This window comes from Thunnus maccoyii, chromosome 17 (genome assembly GCF_910596095.1).
Source record: "Thunnus maccoyii chromosome 17, fThuMac1.1, whole genome shotgun sequence".
In the NCBI taxonomy this organism is placed as follows: domain Eukaryota; kingdom Metazoa; phylum Chordata; class Actinopteri; order Scombriformes; family Scombridae; genus Thunnus; species Thunnus maccoyii.
In genome coordinates, this window is record NC_056549.1 from 7,940,400 (window position 1) to 7,946,432 (window position 6,033).

Genomic DNA, 6,033 nt, shown 5'->3' on the forward strand with positions numbered 1-6,033 from the left:
TATTTCATAACCTGACAATGCTCTCTTTGTGTGTTTATTGAGTGATCAGCAATTTCCCATTACACGTTTTTGATTTTGAGTGAAACATCTCTAAAGGATTGCCATGAAGTTTGGTACAGATATTCAAGATCCTGGATGATGTATTTGATGATCTCCTGACTTGCCATCTAGTGCCACTAGCAGTTATCTGTTGTAATGTGTTGACATCTAATTGATTTAACAAGTTCTAAACAACAAAACATGTCGTTCATGCAGTCCATGCACTCCAGAAAGTTGCATTTTTTAATCTGGCGTCCCTATTGGCAGTAACAGGCAGGACAACATCATTTGCATGTGTCTTCCTAAAAATGAATTATGTTTTATGATGTGACAATGCGACGGTTAAGGTCTGGTTAGGTTTAGGCACAAAAACTCCTTGATTAGGTTCAGGAAAAGATGATGGTTTGGGTTAGAATAAGCACTTTGTTACTTTTAGGGAAACATGGTGGTTTGGATTAAAATACTACATCCTTACGGTTAGGTGACCTTCATCATCATGGTTACAATAATGAGCACATGGTTAAGTTTATAGGATGATTGTGGTCATGATTTTTAAAAAGTGTTAAGTAACAGTTGGAAACAGGAAATTAACAGTGATCTCTCATAAAACTAACGTTTCCATCAGCCTCAGTTGTACTTTGTGTTATTCGCTAAATGCATTTAACTCTAAGCAGGGCAGTTTTACAGAGCTGCTAGCGTGCTTGTAGACTGTTGTTTGTCATTCAGTTAATTCACAGTTACAATTTTTACAGTCATCTCTCTGATCTCATCATGTGTAATGTGCTTTAAAGATTAGCTCCCCCCTAAATGCTCAATCAAAACGGCCTTGAAGTTGGAAGTCAACAGGGCCATCTCGTGCAGTTTGAGAAAAGCGTAAATTATTAATCATATTGCTTCAAAGTGCTTGTACAGTGTCTCCTATCAGACAGTTGACCCCTAAAAGCCATAAACCTACACACCCTTCACAGATTTGGTTCAAGACTTCTGATGTAGGAATAATATGGTGCACAGCTCACTGGAGCATTGTCACTGTGTAAAATATAGGGAATTATGATGTAAGCTACACATAGTTTGAAACATAATGAGATCAATATTAGTCTGTGCAGTTAAACATCTGAAATTAATTATGAATTAGGTGTTACAAGTTGTTACAGGGAATGTTCCTGTTACATGGGGGTGGAGCAGGTGAACCTAAGTGCCAGGGGAAGCCTTGGCTGGTAGCTGGGAACCAGGGGCTGGTTAAGGCTTGAGTTGGGACAAGGGGAGTTGGGGCAGGGTATGCAGGTCTGGAATGGGATCCAAGCCAGCTGAGTAAAGCGAGGTTCCAGAGTAGGGAAGCAGGGCTTGCGATACGAGGGACAGGAGACAGAGACGGGAGGTGGAACAGACAGAACAGCAGGGAACAGAAGAAAGGGACTGGAACAGATGGGAACAGGAGCAGGGTCAGTGTAGGCCAGAACAAAAGATTCCATGGAAGGAACTATGATGAACTGGCCGTGTGGATCTGGCAGGGTTGAGTATAGGTAAGAGGTCTTGATTATGGAACGGCTTGCAGCTGGTGGGGCTCTGCTCTGACTCCAGCACACCTGTCTCCACTCACACAATCACACAGACAGGGAGAGAGAGACAAAAAAAGCCACCAGGGAAGTGGCAACAGGTAGGGAGACACAGGACTGAAGCAAGAATCGTGACAGTTCCTTTGATGGAAAAAAATCTTCTAGTGTTCAACAAGGGATCCTTATGCTTTTTTATTGGTGATGACAGGAATTAAGGAGAGAGAGGGGGGGGGATGACATGCAACAAAGATTCCCATCAGACTTGAACTGGCAACGCTGCAGTTCATTAACCTGGAGACACGGGGGCACTCCAAGGGTTCTGTTTCTCATGTTCTGCCTCTCTGTACTAATATTTTATATCTCCCTAACTTTAAACTATGTAGTAATCTTCAAAATGCCCCCTTCTCTCAAAATATAACCGAGTAAAGAAATTAAATGAACTTTTTAAAATTATATCTGTAGCAGCTGTTAGCCACTCTGTCCTCGTAAGACTTCATGGGGTCAATAGAGAACATACATATTATTTTCCCCAAACTGGCACATGGTGACTAAAGATGAGACTGCTGTTCTTAGGCCCTGAAAAACTGGCTTTTTGGAGATTCAAGGTTTTCACCTCACAGCGCCCCCAAACTATCAAGTAACCATTACCCAAAACAGGAATACGACTGTTTTTCAAACTGTCACCATGGCAGCTCAGAGGAAGTGTAGAATGATTACACTGCACTACAGGGAGTATGCTTCAAGCACTGGGTTTTTTATTGGGGAGAGGCCTGGGAGGACAGAGTGTGAAGTATGTTGCCGTGTGTGTGTTTGACACGTGTATTAAAGTGTGTGTTACAGTGTCTGTCAGGTCCGTTACTTCAGGTCTGGGGAAGCTATGCTTTGTTGGTGCTATTACTACTGGTGTGTGTATGTGGTACATTAACTTCTGTCTCTATCCATTTAGTCTCGGGGCTAAGCGTACATGACAACCCCACACTGCTGCTGCTGACCTCCATGACCAACAGCCTCTAGCTCCTGATCCCAGACCAGCAGGACACCTCTCCTGCACACAGCAGGGGAAGCTACTGAAGCTGCAGTCACACAATTTAATGGCCAGACTGAAGAGGTCCTGCTCAGCTGTCACTCCAAGTTTTAAAGTTAAATTTTAACTTGCATTGTATCACACTGTCATCCATGCCTGCCGGTCATCCCTGACCAACAGAAGCTCTTATGGAAAATCATGTACATATGCTGAATTGTCCTTATCAATCAGAATAATTTCTTGAAATATCAGATCTTACAATATATATTCATAAAAAAAGATTACTCTCAGTTACTTTGATTATAAATAATCCAGAGAAGAAAATGAACAATACCCCTCCATAAACTCATAATCTGGTTATTTTGAAGCATATCACCAAGTCAAGCCCACATCATTCACTCCAACCTTTATGAAATGAATAAAGAAGTGGGGCTTTTCAAGCAAGTTCAAATGTATTTGATAGATAATAGATTGGCACAAAAAAGCAGACAATGGAGAATGAAAGCTCATCAGCAACTTGCAATTTCTATTTAACTTTTCAGTCGATAAGAGAATGAATTCCTGCAGTGCTCATAAAAGGATGTAAGCATGGTAATAACTTCATCAATTTCCATCCATAAAATGTAGCATGCCTATCAGTGGTGCACTTACAGTAAATGCGTGAGAACAAGGCCAAGTGTCTGCAGCCATGCTAATGTCTCTGTGAGGCTGTACTTGAGCTAAATGCTAATGCTAATCAGCATGCAGGTATAATGTCTACCATGTTCATCCATGTTAGCTTCCTAGACTCTTAGTTTACAGTGTTTGCATGATAACATATGCTAATTAAAACTAAACACAGAGTACAGCTGAGGCTGATGGGAAACGCATTTTTTGCAGGTATTTGGTCATAAACCAAATTAATGGACAAACCGCCATTTTGACCTGATGGTGGCACCAGATAAAGCGTTAAAGGATCCTCAGAGAGATTACACCATTACACACAATTCATCCTGGAGGCGACATGAACATCTGAACTAAATTTAAAGCAAAAGTAGTCAAGATATTTTACTTAAAACAACAAATATCAATGTCATTGTGGCGCTAGATCAAAAGTCACTGGATCACCAGTAAATAGCATTCGTACTCTGGGAACCATGGATATCTGCACATTTCATGGCAACTGATCCAACAGTCGTTACACACTTATCACTGGTCTTATCTCTGTCTGTCTAGGTCAGCCATCAGACATGTCCAGCTCCACAGCTTCCTGGCTGTGATCACGATGTGAGTCACTGACACTCTTCACAGCAGCAGAGAATTTAGATTAAGACAGAGCTGGAATCCATGGCTCACTCCTGTGAGCAAACCCATGAAGACAACACAATGACAAACAGTCTGAAAGAAGCTGCACAAACAGGGGGTCAAACATTACATTCAGTTTCTAAATGAGCCCTTACAGAGTTATGAAAAAGTCAGACTTTGAAGAGACACTGCACAGGAGGTAAAATTACCCACAGCTGTAGCGTCAGAGGCTAGTTATAAAGACATAACATAACATAGTGTGCCAAAAAAAAAAACCCAAAATGAGGTGTTCCAAGTGATGGCTGTGTTGCTAGCTATACCTGCAGGTATGTGAACTTCAAATAGTACAGGGATAGTTTAGTAGTACAAAGTAGTTATGACCTGTGACAGGTTGTAACTGTTATTAGCGGTGACATTCATGCATGGACATCCTGTGGCTGGAGATATGTAGCTAACAGCTAGCTGCCATTTTGCCAGACAGAAATTAAAAACAGAATGTAGCACTTAAAGCAGCTTTAACTGATATTGTCATTTTAACAATGAATCAAATGAGAGTGTGTAGTGTGAAAGGGGTCGCCTATAGTGATGGTGACAATTGTAAACTGACTCTGCAGTTCCCTTCAGCTCTACGAAGTGTTTCAGTGTCTTTCAACTCATTGTTTTGATTTTACAGCCCGCAACTTACTGTTTTAGTTCACTTTCACTACTCTTGTTATTGTTTCCAGCAGCAGCAGGGAGCTGTTCTCTGAAAAACACACTGTACATGACCTGCCCAGCACCAAACAGCAGTTAGTTAGAGTTAGCAGCTGGTGAACGTAGTGGTGCATTTAGCTGTCAAAGAGACAAATATTTTTTCTCAGGGATTGGTATAGAGCAGACCAGAACCAAAAGGGTGAACGTTTGACTCACATTCATCAAGTGACCAGTAACACAATAAATGAATGCTAATGAAGCTCTGTAGCTGTGGGATGTGTAAATTAGCAACCTAAATGGATAACAAGTCAATGTTGTGTTCACAACGTGTTTCAGCTGCCCCCAACTGGCCAAAAATCAGTTAATTCAGGTTTAAAAAACACAAAAACATCTTTAGAGCATCTCTGCCTTCCAACTCATTTCAAATATTCTGAGATATGCTTTTCAAGTATTCAACAACACTGATTTATACAACTTAACACCTGCCAACTGCAATGTACAGTGCTTTATAATGGTACTTGGTCAATGATAAAGTTAAGTTTGCAAGAGTCTTGACCAAAATCGGGTAAATCAGAGAATAAAGACAATTAAAATATTGGACTGACTTCATGTATACTGTCTTTCTTTGAAAACACTGGTAGGCTTTACGCATGAAAGTTCTTTCTTGACCTCGGGAACAGTAGTTTAACAAAAAAATAAATAACTGAAGGTCCACTTCAGCCTTTTATGGACCTTTCAACTGCATCTCATGGTCCTCCTTAGTTGATGAAGTTTGCTCAGTTGTCATGGAGGCTTCTTCAGTTTTTATCAGTTGTAGCTGAAAACTTATTTCAGCATAATCAAACAAAATAATCAGGATAGTGGCTAAATACCATCTACTACCAATACTATCAGTGTGAGAGTCAAAATTTGCCACAGGTTAATAACGCTCTAAAGCAAATTGAATTCCTCTGTAAACAGTCTCACTGTAGGTCATGAGCAACTGATGGCAGAACAAGGTTAAGTAAACAAGTTAGCTGGATTCCTTCGGGTCCCTGAGGAGTCAGTCGTTGGCCACCTGCTGCTTGTGGATGGCTACTGGGCCTCTGCACCAAGAGTAGTATTTCTGTCACTGAGTAAATTTGCGAAAACACATTTAATTCACACATAAATGGTTCACCATACAAAAAAAAAGTGTATTATAGAGTATTTATTGCTTCATCATTTATGATGATAATGTTTGGACACCAAGGCGTACACCCGAAAGCAACATCTCTTCCACACGCCCACACTTTTATACGCCTAGACACCCACACATAGAAAGATCCACAGCTACAACCTTGGCAGACGTTCGTCAGCTGGCCCCTGTGCTGCTGCCTGTGAAAGGGGAGATTCCCAAAGTACAGTGTGAAATTATAAAGAAGAAATAAGGTAATGTCAAAGGAATGTTTTACCATA

At 40.8% G+C, this 6,033-nt stretch overlaps 1 long non-coding RNA gene across 1 annotated transcript; it reads left to right on the plus strand.

Moving 5' to 3' along the window:
- Nucleotides 1-1,702: 1,702 nt before the first annotated feature.
- On the plus strand, nucleotides 1,703-2,903 carry LOC121882568. Its single transcript, XR_006092117.1, has 2 exons — nucleotides 1,703-1,911; nucleotides 2,542-2,903. It is a non-coding gene; the product is annotated as an uncharacterized LOC121882568 (long non-coding RNA).
- Nucleotides 2,904-6,033: the final 3,130 nt, after the last annotated feature.